The sequence below is a fragment of the Symphalangus syndactylus genome, chromosome 1 (assembly GCF_028878055.3).
Source record: "Symphalangus syndactylus isolate Jambi chromosome 1, NHGRI_mSymSyn1-v2.1_pri, whole genome shotgun sequence".
NCBI lineage: Eukaryota > Metazoa > Chordata > Mammalia > Primates > Hylobatidae > Symphalangus > Symphalangus syndactylus.
The window spans coordinates 147778448-147802310 of record NC_072423.2 but is presented as its reverse complement, the minus strand read 5'-3'; the positions used below and the strand labels follow the sequence as shown (position 1 = coordinate 147802310).

At 37.2% G+C, this 23863-nt stretch overlaps 1 protein-coding gene across 1 annotated transcript in view; it reads right to left on the bottom strand.

The window, feature by feature from the left end:
* Nucleotides 1-23863, bottom strand: part of DLC1 (DLC1 Rho GTPase activating protein) — a 530175-nt gene that overhangs the window by 438391 nt on the left and 67921 nt on the right. The window lies entirely within an intron of this gene.

Sequence of the window (23863 nt, the reverse complement as noted above, 5' to 3'; positions counted from 1 at the left end):
TGATTAGCTGGAGAGTCATAAAGTCCTAGAGCTTTTTCTATCCCACACTGCTTGTGAAAAAGAAAGAAAGAAAGAAAGAAAAGATAGTTCTCTCTCTATCCACAACCTTTCCACTATCTTAAATGTATATGCACAGCTTAATCAAAATGCCTGTGCTTGCTCTCCTTTCAAAAGATCTTTTAAGAGAGCAAGATGAATTTAGCCTTAATACCATAATTCTTCTGAATGGTAAAACCTTTTCTGAACATGACTTAAAATTGGAAATGCTGCAGCTTTTCATTCTGTCCCTGAGACCATCTGTGAGTAAAATCCCAAGCATCCAGTTAATAGAACGATTTCTTCCAGATCTCTCTGATCACAAGAATCCTTCACAGAATTAAAATAGTTTGTGTTATGGCAAATGCAGCAGCGCATTACGTCTAGTCAGAATCCTCCAGTTATAAAACTCCAGTGCTGGAGCAGAAGACAGGCTCCATCTTGATCGTATTAGAGTCTTGCTGACATTAAACACTTACAACTGCTTCCATCTAGCATGGCAGCATTCCTGAATCACATCTCTAAAGCCGCTCATGGTATCTGCATCCTTCGTCCGTCACAAATTTTGTGAACTATCATCTGTTTATCTTTTCTGCTTTCTTGTGCCCCCCTTGAATGACTTCCTCCTAGCTGCTCCAGGCTGGGAATTTGGACTACCATTTGGTTTTGATTAAAACCAGACAGCCAACTCTGGAGAATTTAGGGAATAAGCTAATGGAAACTGCAAGTATGGCTTTAATTAGTGCATCAATTAATAATAGATGTTAGCTCGTCTTATAATAAGATGTCACAAATACAAACACAGAGGAAGCTGAAGTCGTTTCAGGAAAGAAGTTACACCAATTTTCCTTCCTTTATGACCCAGAATCCTCTTTAGAGAATGTGGAAGGAAAGAAGAGGGAGGTGGCCTTGGGACATCCAGGCTGTGGAGAGGCCAGTAGAGCAGCTTCATTGTTTATACCAGGGAAGCAGGAAACAGCATCTCTGATTTTAATTATCTTGCTTGGTGGAAATGGCTCAGTAATGTCTCCCTTTTACTTTACTTACAATCAATGGATTCTGCTGCTATTTATGACTCAAGCATTTTTTTTTTGGTGACTGATGATCAGATTAATTATTGGGTCTATGTGCTTCTTGCAAATTTCTAGAAGCTTTCAATAATAAGAAGTGCAAGAATAATTCCAGTTGGATGTGATAAAATGAGTAACATATAAAGAGGTAAAAGGCATTTTAAACTTGTTGGCCCTAACATCCATCCTGTTCTTCTCTGAAATTGTAAGTAGTTTTCATTGTTCACTGTTATTCTCCATCCCTGTATATCACAAGGGCCATCTTGTAGTACTTTCTTATAATAGTGGGTAGGTGATAACTCAAAGATGCACAATGTTCTAACTACTATTGTTTTCCTTATTAGGTAACTAAAATCTCTCAAAGTTAATGCAAATCATGAACCATATTAGACACATGTTAGATGGCAAGAATGACTTATACTGTGCATGAGTTTGAAAATGAGAAGTAGTCAGATAAAAACATTTGGTCAGAAGCAGTTTTGAAAGTTTAGATCAAAGTCTTATTGACTAAAAACATGAGCATTTAGGTTTCTTGAATTTAATTTTCAACCATAGGCCAAGAAAGAAGTCTGTTCTTCCATAAATTCTTTAAAAAGTATTTATATTCATATTCAAAGTGTTTCTACTGACACTATGCCTATTTAATCTTTCCAACAATTTTGTGTGTATTCTTATGTTTTATTTTACAAATAAAGTATTGAGAAGTAATTTTCTCACAGTCAAATGATAGAAAGTGCCCAGGTCCACACTGGAACTCAGATATTCTAACTCCAAGCTTTGTGCTTTAATTTTTTCTCCGTAAACTATCTCCCTTGACTTCCACTTAATTTCCTTATGAAATTGGGAAAACTTCTTAAACTCTAATAGTTTCTTTTTAAAAATAGAGATAATTTCACATAACTTATAGATTGGAAAGCAGGATGAAATTTATATACATAAATATTTGTGTATTTATGTTTATTTCCCTAAGAAAAACAACAGAGAAGAAAGGAATGAGGATTGATATTATGTCTTTCCTAATATGACTTGATATCTCTATGTCTGTCTTTGCATTTAGTACTGATATACAGTGGTTACTCAATATTATATCAGCATCGTGGTAATTCTTAGTTACATTTTACTCATGAATACTGTACCCCGCGCCATATAATTTCGTTTTGTTTCTATTTCTATTGGCTTGGGAAAACAAGAAAACTCTGTTCACAAATGCCTTTTAGATGTCTAGAAACTCTTATTAGTAAATTTCTCATAAACATACCCTTTTCTACACAAAAAATATATTGTTTTCTTCAATTAATAGGATTACTTCCCAAATCTTTAATTACTTATATTTATTTTTCATTGTTCAGTTGCTTGATTCCAAACAAATCTCAGATCTTATAGTCTTATAAAGGCTTTACCAAATATGAGTATAAAGATAAATAGTGAGAAAACTTCCTAAGTACTTAATATTGTGTCAGGAACATTGAAGGAGTTCAAAATATTTGTCCCCTTCTTTCTACTTGCAAATCTAAATACAAACTTCCTTAAATGTTTGACTATTACTCTGTACTGGATCAGCTAATCAAATAAGGGGATAGAGACAGTTAAGAACTTGAAAACAAAGTATCAGGATAGGAGTCTGCTCCAAAACTAACAGCCTTTGTGACCTGAGTGAGTTACCTAACTGGGGTAAGGATGTCTAAGCTTCTGTAACTAAGAACTGTCACAATGCAAAAAGCTAGTCCATATAAAGCCATTAGCTAGAATTATTTTTACCACTTAAATTATTGCCTTTTTTAATGTTTACATCTCTCAGGTATTTTTAGAATCTTTCTCTCTCTTCTATTGAACTCCAAGTTAAATGTATACATGTGAAACCGTTATAGTGGTGGAACAATTATGTATGCTGTGGAAACAAGAATAGCAGGAGGAGGATTAAATGTTATTTTAAAGATCACTTTTTTTTCTTTTCTTTTCTTTTTTTTTCTTTTTTGTTTTGTTTGTTTTTGAGACAGAGTCTGGCTCTATTGCCCAGGCTGGAGTGCAGTGGTGGTGATCTTGGCTCAAGGCAACCTCCGCCTCCTAGGTTCAAGTAAATCTCCTGCCTCCGTCTCCTGACTAGCTGGGATTACAGATGCACACCACCACACTTGGCTAATTTCTGTATTTTTAGTGGAGACAGGGTTTCATCATGTTGGCCAGGCTGGTCTTGAACTCCTGACCTCAAGTGATCTGCCTGCCTCGGCCTCCCAAATTGCTGGGTTTAAAGGCGTGAGCCACTGTGCCTGGCCTAAAGATCTCTTTTCTACTTAGGTACTTTTACCTAAACAACAAACATTAGCTATGATCATTTATCTAGTCATTCCCCAATATTTTCAGGAAAGTTGAATCTGGACTTCTGTACAGAATTATTCAGTGTCTCTCATGCAGTTCAACAACACTTTATGTAAAGCAAGATCTATCCTTTGAAAATATTGTTTTACTCTTTTATGAAATAAGTAGCAACATGATTAATTCAGTACCCACATTAGACATTTGTGATATTATGCGTGGAAGTCAGCTTTTATGTTTTCCATTTTTTGTTAATGAATAGGTTTATAATAGCAATGAACTTGAAATTAATATATAAAGAGAATAAATACCTTTAAAGTATTTTGAAATATCTACATGCATACGGTTAGTGTAATAAATGTAAGAATACTTTGTCCATGAAAATTATTCCTCTAAAAATCTCTAACAATTTCCTTGCAATTTATTGAAGTTACTGTATTGGAAGCAATAAAAGTAGAATTTATCAGATTTTCTAATTTATTGTTTCAGTAAGTTTTACATGTGTTTTCTTTTTTTAAATATATTATCAAGAATTTTTTTATTATTTATTTACTTTTTTTATTATACTTAAAGTTCTAGGGTACATGTGCACAACATGCAGGTTTGTTACATATGTATACATGTGCATGTTGGTGTGCCGCATCCATTAACTCATTATTTACATTAGGTATATCTCCTAATGCTATCCCTCCCCCCTCCCCAGACGTAGTCTCGCTCTGTCGCCCAGGCTGGAGTGCAGTGGCACAATCTCGGCTCACGGCAAGCTGCGCCTCCCAGGTTCACTCCATTCTCCTGCCTCAGCCTCCCAAGTAGCTGGGACTACTGGCACCCGCCACCATGCCCAGCTAATTTTTTTGTATTTTCAGTAGAGACGGGGTTTCACCATGCTAGCCAGGATGGTCTCGATCTCCTGACCCTGTGATCCGCCCACCTTGACCTCCCAAAGTGCTGGGATTTCAGGCGTGAGCCACCACGCCTGGCCAATGTGTTTTCTTTAAATAAGTTCACTTTGGTAGACACATGCAGACCAAGAAAAACCATATAATTTGTAGTTTATATTCAGTAAGCATCATGTGCATTATTAGTTTTTTGATCAATTTTGACGCCCAACTTTGGTAACCATGTAGTATTTACCTGAAAGCACACATTAAAGGAACACACTTAAGTTAGGTCTTAAATTATCAAAAGTAGCAAAATCATATAAGCTCTCCAAAACCATTGGTTCCTGCTTTTTGGACTACTGATGTTCATTATCCCACTTCACTGAAAATTATTACAGTCCAAGAATAGATATAAAAACAAAGTTATCTTGATAAATTTATAAGAAAAAAACAACCCCATCAAAAAATGGGCAAAGGATATGAACAGACACTTCTCAGAAGAAGACGTTTATGTACCAACAGACATATGAAAAAAATGCTTATCATCACTGGTCATTAGAGAAATGCAAATCAAAACCACAATGAGATACCATCTCATGCCAGTTACAATGGCAATCATTAAAACGTCGGGAAAGAACAGATGCTAGAGAGGATGTGGAGAAATGGGAACACTTTTACACCTTTGGTGGGAGTGTGAATTAGTTCAACCATTGTGTAAGACAGTGTGGCGATTCCTGAATGATCTAGAACTAGAAGTACCATTTGACCCCGCAATCCCATTACTGGGCAAATACCCAAAGGATTATAAATCATTCTACAATAAAGACACATGCACACATATGTTTATTGTGACACTATTCACAATAGCAAAGACTTGGAACCAATCCAAATGTCCATCAGTGATAGACTGGATTAAGAAAATGTGGAACACATACACCATGGAATACTATGCAGCCATAAAAAAGGAAGAGTTCATGCCCTTTGCGGGGACATGGATGAAGGTGGAAACCATCATTCTCAGCAAACTATCACAAGATCAGAAAATCAAATACCACATGTTCTCACCCATAAGTGGGAGTTGAACAATGAGAACTCACGGACACAGGGAGGGGAACATCACGCACTGGAGCCTGTAGCGGGGTGGGGGCTAGGGGAGGGGTAACATTAGGAGAAATACCTAACGTAGGTGATGGGTTGATGGGTGCAGCAAACCACCATGGCACTTGTATACCTATGTAACAAAACTGCACGTTCTGCAAATGTAACACAGAACTTAAAGTATAATCAAAAAAAGAAAAAAGAAACTTAGCAAATAAAAAAAAATATTGACACAGACAATAGGGCGTATATGTCTTAGAAGCGAATGAGTCTGCCTGCCTGTCCTGTAGGGCTAGGGTACCATCAGAAACACAAAGATTCCAAGCCATGCAATATTTTGTTTAGAGAGGTCTGTGTGTGCCCTGGCTGTAGAGGCTGAGGCTCTTCCTCTGTCAGAGCTTCCTTTTTATGTGAATACTTAAGCTGACAACACCACATACCACCCTCCAGTCACCACCCTTGTTATATTACACCATAATATTCTCTGAAATCCTCAATTCATGGCCAAAAAAAGGGTCTATATATCTTTAGTCTGTTCAAGAAATGTTCCCATCTCTTGCCTGATTGCCCAGCCCATCAATGATAGACTGATTAAAGAAAATGTGGTCCATATACACTGTGGAATACTTTGCAGCCATAAAAAGCAACAAGATCATGTCCATTGCAGGTACATGGATGGAGCTGGAAGCCATCATCCTCAGCAAACTAACACAGGAACAGGAAACCAAACACTGCATGTTCTTACTCATAAAAGGGAGCTAAACAATGAAAAAACATGGAGACAGGGAGGGGGACATCACACACTGGGGCCTGTTGGAGGGGCTGGGGGAGGGAGAGCATCAGGGTAAGTAGCTAATGCACGTGGGGCTTAATACCTAGGTTATGGGTTGATAGATGTGACAAATCACCGTGGCACACATTTACCTATGTAACAAACCTACACATTCTGCACATGGATCCCAGAACTTAAAATTAAAAAAAAAAAAAAAGTTCCCTTGCCGTGGTTGGCTTAGCGCCCACAGTCTTCAACTTCTTTTATAACTCTTTCAAATGGGGTCACGCATTCTCTCCTACACCCTCTGCTCCCCTGGGATAGAAGGTGCAACTGCCTCTCTACAGTTCCCTCAAAGTGTGTCCAGATTCCTACTCCTCAGTTAAAGCTCTGCTCTGGTTAAATCTCTGCCTTCTGAGATTCGTTCTAACTAGTTCCTCATCCCATACTTCGCAATGCAGCACTGTGCAACATTCTCAGCCCACCATTTGGGGGAGTGAGGCAGGTATGAAATGTGACAAAGGCTCGTGTCCTTGGAACAATATTTGTTCCAATTTCTGTTAAAGTACAAATATGCCTTTTCTGTCTTTCCCTTTCAAATGGAACCATTTGAGAACCTCAGTATACATACCAAGTGAAAATGCTTCATATCCATCCACACATTCAAGTGATATTAACTGTGTATTTACTGTGTGCATAGCACCATTCTATGTGTATTGTCAATTCAGTACCCACATTCAACATGTGTCGTATCACAGCTGCACCTTTTTTTCCCAGGTGAGGCCCTCAAATGGTTCCATTTGAAAGGAAAGATGGAAAAGGGTAAATTTGTACTTTAACAGAAATTAGAATAAATTTTTTTTCAAGGTTATGAGCCTTTGTCAGAACTTTCTACCTACTACTTCCACCCCCTCCAAAAGGTGGGATGAGAATGTTTCCCAGTACTATGCAGTGGGGTATGGCATCAGGAGCTGCTGAGAATGAATCTCAAAGGGCGGAGATTTAACCAGAAAAGAGCTTTTACAACGGAGAAGAAATCTGGGATGCCTCATTAAACACAATCTTACAAACAATGGAAGGACTTTGTCCTCATGTAGCTTAAATGAGGGGTATGGAATTGGTAATCAAGAATAAACATAAGCCTGGGAGTGGTGGTTCAGGCCTGTAATCCCAGCACTTTGGGAGGCTGAGGTGGGAAGATCACCTGAGGTCAGGAGTTCAAGACCAGCCTGGCCAACATGGTGAAACCCTGTCTCTATTAAAAATGCAAAAATTAGCTGGGCGTGGTGGTGGGTGCCTGTAATCCCAGTTACTTGGGAGGCTGAGGCAGGAGAATCGCGGGAACCCGGGAGATGGAGGTTGAAGTGAGCCAAGATTGTGCCATTGTACTACAGCCTGGGTGACAAGAGCAAAATTCAGTCTCAAAAATAAATAAAAAAATAAAAATAAAAATAAAAATAAAATAAGTAAATAATGTAGTATTATGTAGTATATGGACATTTGCTAGTGAAAACAGAAAATGCAGAGCATGCTAAGGAGGGTGTGGAGTGAGGGTTGAGGGGTAATCGTGTTATATAATTAAATAAGAAACACCAGGGTAAGCCTTACTGCAAAGGTGGCTTATCAGTAATGACTTAAAAAAAGACAAGGGAGATGACCATATAGATACCTTGGGTCACAGAGTTCCAGGTAGAATGAACAGATAGTGCACAGTCCTAAGGAAGCGTGTGCCTGGCAGTTTCCAGAAATAGCAAGGGAATTAATGTGGCTAGAATGGAAGGAGAGAGAGGGAGAGAACTAGAATAACATCTCAAGTTGTTAAGGAAGGAAGGTTAGGTAGTGTCTTGTAAGTAAGTAGTTTCAATTTCATTCAGTGAAAAAGTAGAGCCCTGGAAAGATTTTGATCAGAGATGTGGCAAGATCTACTTTACATTTTAATAAAATTACTTGAAAAGAATTTAGAGCCAAAGCAGGGAGACAAGGTCACTGCGGTAATCCAGCTGAGAGATGATGGCTAGTGGCTCATGTGAAGATAATGAGAAAGACCAGGTTTGAAGCTGTTGTTGTTGTACTTCATGCTACTAATATTTTTTGAAGAATTAAATTTGCTGTATAAGAAGAAGAGTAAAAAACACTTTTTGAGCAACTGAAAGATGGAGTCGTCATCAATTGAAAAAGGAAATCCCGGAGATAAAGCCAGTCTTGTGAGATAGAGTTCAGAATTTTAATTTTGGGCATGCTGTGTTTCAGATGTCTATTAGAAATTTCTAGAAGTGTTAAAGAGGCAGTTGGATATATGAATTAAAGTTTGGAAAAGAGATCTGGGTTAGAGAAATAAATCTGGGAATCTCGAACATATTTGCAATTTAAAGCACAAACTTAGATGAGATTGACAAGAGAGCGTGTGTAAATAAAATAAGAGGACAAATACCTAATTGGCTATTAGATTTAAGAAAGCAGAGGTCACTGTTGATACTGAGAGGAACAAGCTCAAGGAATGATACGGAAGAAATTAGCATGGTTTACAAGAAAATTGAAAGCCAAGATTGGAGGCACAAATAAAGGAGAGAAAATACATGGTGGGGTAACTATCTGGGACCATGAGATGCTTTTATTAGGCTGGAAGAATAAGAGTATATTTGCAAAATTTTGTTCTGTTGTGTTTTTTTTTTAATTAATATGGTATCTTCCCAAGGGGGAGGGGAGAAAGTATAGAAATGTTGAAGAGTGAGGAGGGTATAGAAATGTTGAAGAGCATTATTAAGTAGGAGAGAAGGGATGGGATCTAATGCAAAGGGACTGATTTCAGATGGGAGTGTGATGCATGTGAAAATGTTAGTGGATATTAGATATCATGATTCAGTCACTCAACTAATCTCAGCTAGCCACCATCACAGTTGTTACCTATTCTATTTATTATTATTATTATTATTATTATTATTATTATTATTATTGAGTCAGAATCTCACTCTGTTGCCCAGGCTGGAGTGCAGTGGTGCGATCTGGGCTCACTGCAACATCCGCCTCCTGGGTTCAAGCAATTCTCCTGCCTCAGCCTCCTGAGTAGCTGGGATTACAGGTACCCACCACCATGCCAAGCTAATGTTTGTATTTTTAGTACAGATGGGGTTTTGCCATCTTGGCCAGGCTGATCTCCAGCTCCTGACCTCAAGTGTTTTACCCGCCTCGGCCTCCCAAAGTGCTGCTATTACAGGCGTGAGCTACCTATTCTGTTAACACAAATTGTTTTTGTTGTTGTTCTTCGCTATGCATTTTAAAATTTGTACCATAATAGTCTATTGGTTACATGATATCTATGAAACAAAAAAATTGTTTTACAATTTTGCAAATGCTCATCTACATGATTTTTTATCTAATACCAGCTCCTGTATTTCTCTCAATGAAACATGATACATCCGGGTGCAGGAGAACAGTTCCATCTCTTAAAGTTGCAAAGAAAGGCATTGTTTTTGTATACTCTCATTTTCAGGCAGTATATTTTTGCTGGTTTTTTTTTTTTTTTAATCTCTGAGCTCTTTTGCCAATTTCTTCTTTTTCATTTTTTCAATTCATCTCTCAGTTCTTCGCCAGACTTCAGTTGCTTTTGGCATTTCTCTTATGTATTTTAACAGCTTTATTGAGAGTTAACTGACACAATGAACTGTACATATTTAAAGTGAACAAATTTGATTGCTTTTGACAAATTCATATGCCTGTGATGTCATTGCCACAAACAAATTAATGAACATACCCATCACTGTCGAGTTTCCTCCTGCCTCTTTGCCATCTCTCCCTCTTGCTCCTTTCTCCCTTCTTCTGCTCCCAAGGCAACCACTGATCCGCTTTCTGTCACTGCAGATTGGTTTACATTTTCTAGAAGTTTATGTATATGAAATCATATGTATGTACCTTTTGTGGCTTCTTCACTTAGCATAATTATTTTGAGATCCATCCGTGTTGTTGCATGTGTCTGTCCTTTTTAGTGTTGATTAGTATTTCATTGGAGGAATATATCATGATTTATTTATCCAGTCATCTGGCGATGGACATTTGGGGCAATAACATTGGGATATTGTTATTTGGTCATTACAAATCTAGCTGCTATGAATATTCATGTACAAGTCATTGTATGTATACATTCTTTAATTTCTTTTTGTAAATACCTAGTAGTAAGTGATAGGACCATTTGGTAGGCATATTTTTACCTTTAACTCTCAAACTGTTTCCTAAGGTGGATATACCATTGTATATTATCACTAACAATTTCTAAAAATTTTTGTTGTTACACGTGCATGCCAACAGTTGGTATGAGGAGTCTTTTTAGTTTTAGCCATTCTAATAGATGGATGGTCATTTCTCATTGTGGTTTTAACTTGGATTTCCTAACAATTAATAATGTTGAGAATCTTTTCACATGCTTATTTGTCAGCATATCTTTGATCAAGTGTCTCTTCATGTGTTTTGTCCATTTTCGAAAATTGGTTTGTTGGTTTCCTTATTTTGAGTTATGGGAGATCATATATTCTGCAAACAAACTCTTCATCATATAGGTGATTTGCAAATATTTCTTCTAGTCTAGCTTGTCTTTTAGTTTTCTGTTGAAAATGCCTTTTGAAGACTAGAAATTTTTAATTTTGATAAGTGAAATAACTCTCAAGTGTTTTTTTCTTTTATGGATCGTGTTTCTGGTCTCATGGCAAAAACATCTTTGCCTAATCTAAGATCACAAAGATTTCTCCTGTACTGTATGCTAGAAGTTTTATGGTCTTAGGTTTTACACCTAGGTTCTATGAAATATTTAGAGATAATTTTTATATGGTGAAAGTGTGGATCAAAATTTTTTCTTTTTAAGTATGGACATCCAGTTGTTCCAAAACCATTTGTGACAATTCTTTTCCCATGGAATTTCCTTTGCACCTTTAACAAAAATCAATTGACCAACTATGTGTCTTCCTACTTCTAAACTCTCTATTCCATTCTCTTAATCTATTTGTCTGTCTCATACAATACCACACTGCATTAACTATTATAGCTTTACAATAAGTTTTACACCAAGTATTATAAGTATTCCAAGGTTGTTCTTCCTTTTTAAAGTAGTTTTGGATAATGTAGGGCTATCATAATTCTGCATGAATTTAAGAATCACCTTGTTCGTTTCTATAAAAAAGACTGTTGGGATTTTAATCAATTTGTTATTTGGATCAATTGTGGGAAAATTGACATCTTGATAATATTGAGTCTTCTATTCCATGAGCATAATGTATTTTCTTTTATTTAGTTTTCTAGTTTCTCAGTAGTGTTTCCTGCTTTTTAGTGTAAGAATATTGTGTATTCTTTGTCAGAATTATCTCTAGTACTTTATATTTTGAAGGCTATTGTAAATGTATTTTTAAAAATTCTATGCAGCCATAAAAAAGGATGAGTTCATGTCCTTTGTAGGGACATGGATGAAGTTGGAAACCATCATTCTGAGCAAACTATTGCAAGGACGGAAAACCAAACACTGCATGTTCTCACTCATAGGTGGGAGTTGACCAATGAGAACACATGGACACAGGGTGGGGAACATTGCACACCAGGGCCTGCCGGGGGTTTGGGGGAGGGAGGAGGGATAGCATTAGGAGATATACCTAATGTAAATGATGAGTTAATGGGTGCAGCAAACCAACATGGCACATGTATACATATGTAACAAACCTGCACGTTGTGCACATGTACTTTAGAACTTAAAGTAAAATTTAAAAAAAAAGTTTACATAAAAAATTCCTCTAAATGTTTATTCTATTGTGTAGAAATATATTTCATTTTGGAACATTGACTAGTATGCTGCTGACTTGCAAAGCTAACTAGTTCCAGCAGCTTTAAAGATCCTGAAGATCTACGTAGACGATGATATTGTACGTGAATAGGCAGTTTTATTTATTTTATAACTTAAAGCCACTGACTGATTGAGTGATTGATTGTTGTTGTTGCTGTACTCCATAGGATACAATCTACATTACAATGTTGAACAACAGCTTTCGTAACAAATAATTATCAGACCCAAAATGTAGATGATGTTGAAGTTGAGAAATCCTGCTGTATTTCTAGTGTGCTAAGAATTTTTATCAGGAAAATATATGAAAATTTGAAAAATGCTTTTCTCAGTGTGATTTTTCTCTTTTAGTCAGCATGAAGCTTTTTTGTCGTTTTTAGTTTGTTAAGATGTCAAATTTCATTGATTAATTTTTGAATGTTAGACAAATATTGCATTCCTGGGATAAACCATCCATTGTTATATTACCTTTTATATATTATTGAATTTAATTTGCTGATATTAAGGAAAACTATGTATCTTCAAAGGGGATAGCTGTCTGTTGTTTTATTGTTCTCTTTGTTATTGATTTCTAATTTACTTCCATTATGGTTGGAGAACCTACTATGGATGATTTGAATTATTTTAAATCTGTTGGATCTTGTTTTATGGCCAGTCATGTTGTTATTTTGGTAAATACACTGGAAAAGAATGGATATTATATTTTCCTGTAATGTTTTTGTAGATGAGCTATCTGGTCAAGGTCCAGAGAAATGAAATATTTTCACCACTGTTTTGTCAAATAGGTATGAAACAGCATCTATTATATGTAAACTGGGGGCATTTCTTTAGCGAACCCTTAGCTTTAATGGATGCTCACTAAGCAACCTTATATTTTCTTGGAATAGAGGTCTCCTTGCTTCTGCCATTTTAAGCATTATCCAGTTTTAATGCTATATACCAGTAGGATAATCATTTATATTTTAAAAGTATTAAGTAGTTATTAGGCACATTTATGACAAGTGAATTCAGCCAATTTTTAAGTGTAAACATGTTGGTTTACACATGAGCATCCAAAAAAAGTCATTATTGATAGTTAAATAATGATTTATTTTCTCCTCTGTGGAAATGGCATCTTAACCATAAGAATCAAAGAATACAATGATAACTGAAAAAGCATAAACAATGCTTTATCAAACTCTTAAAAAGTTCAGTGTTCTCAGTATTTCACTGAACATATTCACATTTATACAGTATTACTTCTACAGCCTGGTCTTAATTATTATCTTGGATAAAACAATACACCAACAGTGTTTTCCTTCATGAATTTCAATGACCAGGTTTTCATTTAGTATAAAAATGAAAATTTAAAAAACTTTAAGATTTAACATATTGTAAATTTACATATCTCATTGTAAGTTGAAGAAAAATATGTTTGGCAGAAAGTAGTAAAAACGTTGCCAAAATTCAAATGTTAGAAAAATTGTTTGAAAGAGTTTGTAAAACATGTGTTATAAAAGGTTTCTTTTATCCTTTTGTTGGAAGGTTGAATTTCACTACCAACATAATCCTATTGCGGAATAAAATATAACAGAATTTCCTCTACTTATATTAGTTATTTGTGGGCCAAAGTAGAGTGTGGATTATATTTGCCAAGTTCTTATGTAGACAAATGAATCACAGAAACACAGTAGCTATTTTATTTGGGGCCTTGCTGAGCTGCAAGTTTTTTAATGAGTTAAAATAATATTTTGGGTCTTGAGTAGAAGGTGTGAACTATCAAAAACACAGACATTTGACTTTAAAGTTTAGGACAAAAACAACTCCACATGCAAAGTCAGTTTGAGCAACAGACCCATTGAACTTGGAGATAGAATCCCCTGGGTGATGGTCTCCATAACTGTTTTCTTTGGGTTGTACAACAGTGAAGCCAATCTGATGAGGCTGAAGTTCTTAAGAGAAGACTGTTCTATCGCCACCATGGGTGCTTAAACACTGTCCTTAGCTTATGTCTGAATAGCTATGCCAAGATGATTATTTCCTTCTCTTCTAGACAAGGGAAGTAACAACAGTGATCTTTATTACTCAACAAGAAGAAGATAGAAACGAAAGAACATATGTATATAAGCTAATAGAATAAATGAGTTAGAAGAAATGTTTTTCTTAAAATGGGCCAAATAGTTTTATTACCGTTAAGCTACTTGCTGTTCAAATGCTGATTAGAAAAGAAAAAAAGAGACCAATTAAATACAGCAGATGTTTTTGAGCACCTACTATGTGTGAGACAGTGTTATTAGGGATTTTAAAGATAATTATAACAACTAACTTGTCACCTGATAATTTCTATAAATAATTAGACATGCATTATACCCTACAATAATTTGAGGTTGTTTTATTTTCCATTTTAAGTACACGTCATTTCAACATTTTCCCCCAACCCTTCCTATCCTAAGGTCTAAGTCTAATGCCTGCTTTTCTGTACATTCCTTCCCAGATGATCCAAAAATTATACTTAATTATTCTCTTTTATATATCCTCTTAACACTTAATTCATACCTCTATTCAACATGACTCATATTTAGGAAATATTGTAAAGGAGAATACTTAGAAAATATTGCAAGAGAGAATTTCAACAGTTGTATCTAAAGACTGATCTCTTATATTTAAGAAAGTCATTCCTTGCAACTGAGAGAGAGCCTCTGAATGGAAGAAAGCAAATAGATAAGAAAAAAGGGAGCACCTATCGTTCCAGAAAGATGAGGCTACTACGTTCTAGAAATCAATGGGGAAGTCACAGTCAAAATCTTAGTTTTTCCTGTAATACAAATATTTGTTACTCTCCTGCATACTAAGTTGAATAACATTATTTTTTTTTTCTGTTGTGAGTTCAAGGCCATGTTTATTTCTATTCCTAACACTATACTGTGAAGAGCTAGGGAAAGAAGGGATGAAAGGCTACTAGGAAATCACATGTAAGCCTTAGTTTAATTAGATTCTATCCCTATCCTGGAAGAAACCAGAATTTTGAGTAGTGGAGGATGCAAAGAGGGTTGGGGGAAAAACAGAGTGTAATTTAGAGCAAGGGGCACATCTGTGCAATAGAGTCTGTAATGACTTCTGGGAGTTATGGGAAACTGGAGTGAAACATGATGTCACCGGAGGGATGGAAGGCAAAAGTCAAAAATGAGGGATGCTTTGCCACCTTCTCTGGAGCTGACCAGTGTATTACTTTTCTCTTCCCACATCTGTTTAGACGCTTTTTCTCTAAGTCCTCTATGCTTGCCTACCAAATTTCTGGTCTTGCGAATATGTCCATTAGTACAGCCATTTCTCAAGGTAAATAGAATAATGAGATTCAGAAGTAAATTTACTGCTGAGTTTTTAAAAATTCCTTGAAATGCAAACCACAAAGGAAATGCCGAGTTGCTTCTCTAAGAGGTTGGGGAAATTTGTAGGACAAGATCCTCAGTTTCTGGTTTTTGCTTTCATTCTCTGAAGACATCTCTGTGTTTCTTGGCTTTGCTGTGTGTGTGCATCTGTATGTGTGTTTCCAGATATATGTGTAGTATATCCTTGAGCCAGACCACATGCCTGTGATTCAAAACTTCAGCCTGCATTTGTCTGAAACCATGAAACTCTGGGTGTAACCTAACAGAACCTGGCGGGTTGTCTGAATAGTTCTTTCACTACTTGACCTAGAGTATAGTAAATCAGATGACATATTGTTCCAATTTTACATTAGTACTCATATTTTAATAAGAAAAGGAAGAGCGTGTTCTGTCAAGATTTTTTTTGAATACAAACAAAATCTAGTTACAAATCCAAACTATTACAGCATTTAATTTCAGAGTCATGAAATATAGCTTACTTGGTTAAAAACAAATGAAAATCTCTTCATATACAAATCTTTTACCATTTGCTGTGAGCTAAATTGTGTTCCCTGCAAACTTCACTTGCTGAAGCTTTAATCCCCAATGTGATGGTATTTGGAGATGATGCATTTGGGAGACAATTAGACTGAAATGAGTTAGGAAAGAGTGACTCTCATGATAGGCTTAGCGGCTTCATATGAAGAGGAGGAGACCCCAGAGTTCTCCCTCTGCCAGGTGAAGACATGGGAAGAAGGTGGCAGGCTGCAACTCAGGAAGAGGGTTGTCACCTGGAACTGAATTGCTCACCATCTTCATCTTGAATTTTCTAGCCTCAGAACTGTGAGAAATAAATGTCTGCCCTGGAAACCACTCAGTCTATAATAATTTGCTATAGCAGCCTGAACAGGCCACTACAGGATTTTACATTGAGTTACATTTACAGTAAAACTTAATGCTAGTCCCAGGCATGGTGGCTCATGCCTGTAACCCCAGCAATTTGGGAGGCCAAGGCGGGCAGATCACCTGAAGTCAGGAGTTCAAGACCAGCCTGGCCAACATGGTGAAACCGTGTCTCTACTAAAAATACAAAAGTTAGCTGAGCATGGTGATGGGGGCTATAATCCCAGTTACTCAGGTGGCTGAGGCAGGAGAATCGCTTGAACCTGAGAGGTGGAGGTTGCAGTCAGCCAAGATCACACCACTGCATTCCAGGCTGGGCGACAGAGTGAGACTGTCTAAAAATATACAAACCAAAAAACCCTTAATACTAGCAACTCAGTGTTTATGAATAATAGTAATAACATGAATAATAGGTGGAATCTGAGGAATTATTTCTTCTCTCTTGCTAATAAAATTCCTGGGGGAAAGTCAATTAAGATGGGAGCTGAAATCTTATCCTTCCAAATAAATATCAGTGCTATGTTTGATGAAAATACGAGCCATCCTCAGCTCAGCTATCCCTAAGCAAGATGAATCAAAACATTTTGCATACTTATTTTTGGAAAGGCTTACCATATATTACAAAAGGAAACAAAAACCCTACTTATTTCTCCCACTTTAAAAATACTTCCAGTTACAGAACTTTAACTTGCTTATGTCACTCAGCTATTTAGGGGCAAGACTCCCCGCTCCCAGCACAAGAAAAGGTTTTCTAGTCTCCAGGCAGAAGCCTAAGTCTAGCTTATGATATTTTTCTCCAAAATCTTTTGTATATACTTTGAATTTATTAAGGCTAGTTTAGAGCCAAAAGAGGTTTATTTCAAAAGCCAGAAGAGGCCAGGCTCAGTGGCTCATGCCTGTAATTCCAACACTTTGGGAGCCTGAGGCCGGGGGATAGCTTGAGCCCAGGAGGTTGAGGCTTCAATGGGCTGTGACCATACCACTGCACTCCAGCCTGGGTGACAGAGGGAGGTCCTGTCTAAAAACAGCAACAACAAAACCCCACAAATGCTAGAAGAGGCTTTGTTTCCCCGCTTTCTTTTACCTGTCTCTTCCTGGGAGAAAATAGGCCCTGAATTACATAGCTTCATAAGTTGCGATAAGAATAAGAACATGAATGGCAAAACACAGCAAATGTTGTTGTTAAGCCTGATAAGAATTCTGAGAGGAAAGATCTATTAACATATTCCATGTACAGATAAAGTAACTGAGGCTGAATGCTTAACTCACTTGTCACGTGGGAAAGTGTGTCAGACTTCAAAGCACAGTCTCTCTCTCTCTCTCTCTCTCTCTCTCAGATATGGGAGTGGATTCTCACTCTGCCCCAAGGCTGGTGTGCAGTGGTGCAATCATTCATTGCTCACTGTGATCTTGAACATTTGGGCTCAAGTAACCTCCCACTTCGGCCTCCCAAAGTGCTGGGACTACAGATATGTGAGCCAGCAGGCTAAAGCACAAAGCTCTTAACCACTGCCTTTTGGTCTGTTTGTGTAATACTACTTATTATAATTTCTCTCCCTGTAGACCCTCATTCCCCCATCTCTAACCTACTGTACTTGGCCATTTGCAAAATTCTTCATATTAACTCCAAGTGTTCCAATGATATAAGTTAAAAGGCATAAAAGTGAATAAAAGGAATACATACTTCAAATTTTAATTATTTTCTAATTATATTCAAGTTGTTTTTGATAGCATAACCCAATTAAAAAATTTGGAACTAGCCTGTGGAATAATTGTTAGATAAAATGGGAGTATTGTTAGTTGAAACGCTATGTGTCATTAGTAATGCTTACGTTAAAATACTAATTAACATGCTGGAGGCAGTAAAACCACCATGAGGTAAAACAAACACTCAAAAAAATTAATCCATAAAGAGAAACACTGGGTAAATATATCAAAATATAACCGTGAACAATGTTATATACTGAGTAGAATAATCTTTGTGTTTTTTTGTGTTTTCTAATTTTGAGTATTTCCTGACTATTTCATTGTGAGAAGACAATACTCCAAAAATGGAAAGGCAAAATATATTTGACATATAGTATATTCTAAAGTAATTAAGACATTTTGAAGATACAGTCAACAAATGTATCTGTGGTTTCAGGCAAAATAACTTATTTGGACCCTAGTTTCCTCATCTTAAAATGAGTGGGAGGGACTCAATATGAACTACAACTCATATGTAGCATGTTGTAATTTTCATTTAGATTAACTTTTGAAATCTCCATAATCATGAGAAGTAGACAATATTAGCTCACTTTTTCTGGACGAGGAAGTTGAGTTTCTGAGTCCTTGGGAAACAGACAGGTGCTGAGGACCAAGAATCAAAGTCATTTATTTCCAAACAAGACGCTTAAAACTCCCTCCATCATAATTATTTTATATGCTATGATATGGTTTGAGTCTGTGTCCCCACCCAAATCTCATCTCGAATTGTAATCCCCATTTGTGGAGGGAGGGACTTGGTTGGAGGTGATTGGATAGTGGGGTTCTCACCGTAGTGAGCGAGTTCTCGCAAGATCTGATGGTTTTATAAGTGGCAGTTTTTCCTGCTGTCTCTCTTTCCCAGTGCCCTGTGAAGAAGGTACTTGCTTCTCCTTCGCATTCCACCATGACTGTAAGTTTCCTGAGGCCTCCCCAGCCATGTGGAACCGGCAGTCAGTTAAACCTCTTTTGTTTATAAATTACCCAGTCTTGGGTATTTCGTTATAGCAGTGTGAAAATGGACTAATACGTGCTATGTCCAAATAATTCTGATTATCTAAGTCTCCCTTTCTTTATGTCATATTCTTGAATATCATCTCTAATTTCCCTCCAATCTGTTTAGGTATCGTTCCTTTGACGCTTATGAGGTGTCAAATTTATGCCAGCAATTTCCGGAATATTTTACTTATTCCTGCAAAGACTTTTCCTTGAACGACCCAGCTGACTGTACCTCCTCCCCATTTTTGATACCCATGCAGTAGGAATGTTAAAGCTTTACATGTTTGTACTACCTTTTACTTCATTAATAATAAGAACCGTATTTTCTGTTAATATTGTGTTTTTCTTTTTTCCCCTTAAGTACACACACACCCCTCACTAACCGTAATTCAGTAGAAGGCTCAGAACATTGTAATTTGGGTTTTTCAAGTTACATCACTTTGAGGGATAAAAACTGGAACATACTGTTCTGAAGTCCCACAGCATGGTGTGTGTGTCGTGCAGACTCTCAGCTCCCATATGGCAGGCCCAATTTTCCTTCTTCTCTGCTTCATAAGAGGCAGATATATCTCTTTGCTCTACAGACCCTAAGTAGAAGTTAAGGTACTAATCTCCAGGAAAAGCGCCACTCTTCCTGCTGACCAGGCACTAAATATTTACTGGGTGATGTTTGCCTGTCATTCGCATGGCCAGAGCCAGCTGCTGTCAATTCTGAAGCCACTACCTTCTGAGTTGCTGAATCCACAGAACTGACACCAGCAATGTTTTGTTGTTAGTCTTCTATAAAGAGTTTGCTTTACATTTTTTAAAAGTTTTACTCTTGCACCACTTCATGACTCTTTGAAGAATGGAATGGAAAAAAATCTGAGAGATGTTTTTCTGAACATCACATCTGCCCTTTGCGACACTGGCCCACACTCCTGTAAGTGATCTAGTACAGCTGACTCTCACTCACCTTCTGCTAAGGTATAGGAGAGTCCTTATCTCTCACTAATCAGTAATTCAATTTTTCAGCACACATTTGTTGAGAGTTCTTTATACGCCAGACACTGACTGATGTTTTGATCACAGATCAAAAGTGAGGCAAAGTTCCTTCCCCTTTGCAGTTGATATCTTTATTGTATTTAATTAATTGCAGACATTAAGAAAGCACATATATACTAATTAAGATGACAGTTGCTATAAAGAAAAATAAGTCGAGACAAGGGTCTAAATAGTCATGTGTACATCTCTGCGGATGCAAGTGTGTGTGCTATTTTTGATAGGTTGTCAGGAAGGAAAGCCTCTATGAGAAAGCAATATTTGAATGAAAATGTGGGGACAGGAGTGTTACAACCAGAAAGAAGCAATTATAGATCTTCTGAGACAAGCTTATCTAGATCTTCCTGCAACTTATGATTAACACACATTAGGCACAAATGGAATCTCCTGCTCTACCTTGTTTACTATAATAGTGTATAAAGAAATTGAATAGGTATCTCCAGAAAATGTTGAGAAGGGCAAATTTTAACACTTAAAAATTAAGCTACGTTTGTAAACAATTATTCTCTTCATAAAGTGAGCCTCAGGGACATAACGGTTGGAAAGACCCATCTGTCTCCTGAAACTGCCAAACTGGATGGTAGCAAGATTTAAGTGAGGGCGTGGGGGTCACTGCTTATTAGAAAAAAAAAAAAGAAAACAACCCCCCTCAAAATTTTATTCATAATGATTCAAATATCAGAGATTATATAAATCATTATGCTATATTTTGAAGTATATTAATATTTATAAAATTATTGATATTTATAACTCTGATTATCTACTTAATAGATTTTGACCAATCAGTATCCTATACAGTTCCTTTTCAGCATAATAGAACCAGACATGCATTTATTTGTTGGTGAAGGTACAGAATTATGTCAGTGTTAGCAAGAATTTTTTAAGCTCTTAACACATTCAGGATGCTATGTCTGTATCGGATGTTGTACAGGGGTGGCAGGTGTGATCCTGGCTCTCATGTAGTTTATAACGTAGCTTTGGGGAAAGGAGATTCATCTTAACACCAAGGAGAACAACAAAGAGTCTATGGCCATACCACTCTGAATGTGCCAGATCTTGGAAGCTAAGCAGGATTGAGCCTGGTTAGTACTTGGATGGGAGAACAACAAAGAATGGTGAACAGCAGCTCCCCCTTGTATACTGTTGACATCAAGCTAAGGATAAGCTGTAAATCATAATGAATGAAGAGTGGGAGGCACACTTCTTATATAACACAAAGTGAAGGAAGGTCTGATCTGATTCCATGGAGAGACAAATAACAGTAGGAGATTCCACTCTGAAAGGTGACAAGGTAAAGTTGGAGAGAGGGAGTGGGGAAATCTAAGGATCACAAGGTTATAATCATGGAGCTGAATTACAGAGTTCAAAGCATTGGTTTAATGCAGCTCAGAGTGGTAGGTGAAAGATGTGTATATTTTTAGAAGTGGTTACTATGCAGGAGAAATGAAAGTCATAAGAAACAAGCTTCTTCATATTCAGTATTTAATTGGAACCTCTCATTATGCCAGTAAGAAGGCAATTGCTCCCATCTCCTATTTTAGAAATAATTAGGGTGAGGCTCTGAGAGGTTAAATAATCTTTACCCTGGCGGGGTGTTCATGAGTTACAGGGCAATATTTGAACTGAGTTACTTTCCCCCTGGTCACAGGCTCCTTCCTGCCCCAAGCAGTCTCTTGATTTCAAAGCAATAGGCCAGCCTTGTGCAGGGATCTAGAACCATTAGCCAATGGTGTTTTTTTGAAAGGAGATATTGCGTATCCACATGACATGTTGAAATAACACATGTATTTAGAGAATCTTCAATCTCCTTCCTTTTAATCCTTTGTAACTATGAAGTACCAGGCCATCTGCACTTTAAAAATTGTCTCAGAGCATCCAATAATCTGTTCCAGAATTACTATATTTTTGGAAAACATATCACTATTGCATATTGTTAGAGATCAGGGAATTTTATGTTAAAATCTGCAAATCATTAACATATTTCTTGTTAAGTAGCCAATATACTGTTTAGGAGCTATAAAAACTGGGAGTGATGAAATTTTAATAAGGTTGTATATTTCTGAATCTTTGTCTTTAAGCACATTAAATATGTAGTAAAGAACCATAACAGTACATTTAAAAAAACCACTAGTCCCCTATTATATTAGCAGAAATTCATGCTAGAAAAGGTCTTACTTGTTTTCAGATCAAGAAAATAAAATCAAAGAAGATAAAAGCTCTGTCTTTCTATTAACAGATCAAGAATCACGTTTTGTAGTTGTGTTCAGGTTCTGCCATTCATGCCTTCCACAATAAACTGTGATCACGTGGGACATTGCATGTTTACTAGACTTAATCATTCTAACACATATCCTATGAATCTCACTGAGTGTTCTTTCATCATTTCTGTAGCATGATGAAACATGAAAATGTCTGAAATGCAGCTGAGAATCCCACATAATTTATTCAAAAAAGTACAAGTTGTTTTATGCTATGAATCAATCTCAGGTCTTAAGGTTTCAGTGTAAAAGCTGACATGGGCTATGAGACAGAGACACAGGTAAAGAATCAGTGCAGAGTGACGGTAACTGTTGATGACAGTGATAATAACTAGGATGATAAGAATACTAATGGTAATAGTAACAACAGCTAACTCTTTTTTTTTTTTTTTGAGACGGAGTCTCACTGTGTCACCCAGGCTGGAGTGCAGTGGCGCGATCTCGGCTCACTGCAAGCTCCGCCTCCCAGGTTCACGCCAGTCTCCTGCCTCAGTCTCCCGAGTAGCTGGGACTACTGGCGCCCGCCACCATGCCCGGCTAATTTTTTGTATTTTTAGTGGAGACGGGGTTTCACCGTGTTAGCCAGGATAGTCTACGATCTCCTGACCTCGTGATCTGCCTACCTCGGCCTCCCAAAGTGCTGGGATTACAGGCGTGAGCCACCGCGTGCGGCCAACAAGAGTTAACTCTTGAGAGGTTAATACGTTCCACGTTTTGGGCTCAGCAAATTACATCAATTACTTTATGTAAACCTCACAAAGTCTCCTTGAAGTAATAATAAAAATAATTACTATTGAATATTTACTTTGTGTTGAAACTTCACAGCATTATCTCATTTAATTCTTAAAAACTATCTGAGGTTCTGTGGAGAAATAGGCCTTCTTAAATACTGGAAAGTGGCAGCAGAGATAATATTAGGACCACCTGAGCTTTCATGCTGTTTTTTTCCTCTAGGTGAGCAAGGGGACCCTCTGATATTGAGTGTGGCTCAAGAACTTGGAGAATCCAATGTTCATAAACTTTCGTGTAAATGGGAAAACATTTGTTTTGGGTAGTCACTCCCAAAATAGTGGTGCCAGCACTGAGTATAAAAACAATAACAGCATCTCGAATATTTCAGATCTGGTGAGACTGTATTCTTTACAGATGGTGTCAACAACAGATGTGCGCTACTCCTAGGGACTTTGAAGACAAGCAGATATGATGCCGAGATAAGCTTTGTCTCCTCTTGTTCTGTGTGGCTCGGCTCTTTGGCTTCAGAATTTTTGTTGTGAGTCCTTACCCAGTTAAGTGAGGAGTTTCCTCTGAGTATGTGTGGTGTGTCAGTGGGTGTGGCTTCATTTCAGCCAGTAATCCTCCTGAAACACTCTAGTAGGGTGAGATGAATATTCCTGTCTTACAGATGGAGAAACAGATGGACTTAGTGTCGCTATGTATCTTGCCCAAAGTCACTCAGGTAATAAGTGGTAGAAGCAGATTTCAAGCTCAGACTGCTGACTCCAACTCTTCACTTATAATAACCTCACTGTATGTGAGCAAAATATTGCTTGAAGAAATCGTCCTCTCTACTGCCCCACAGTTCTGCAG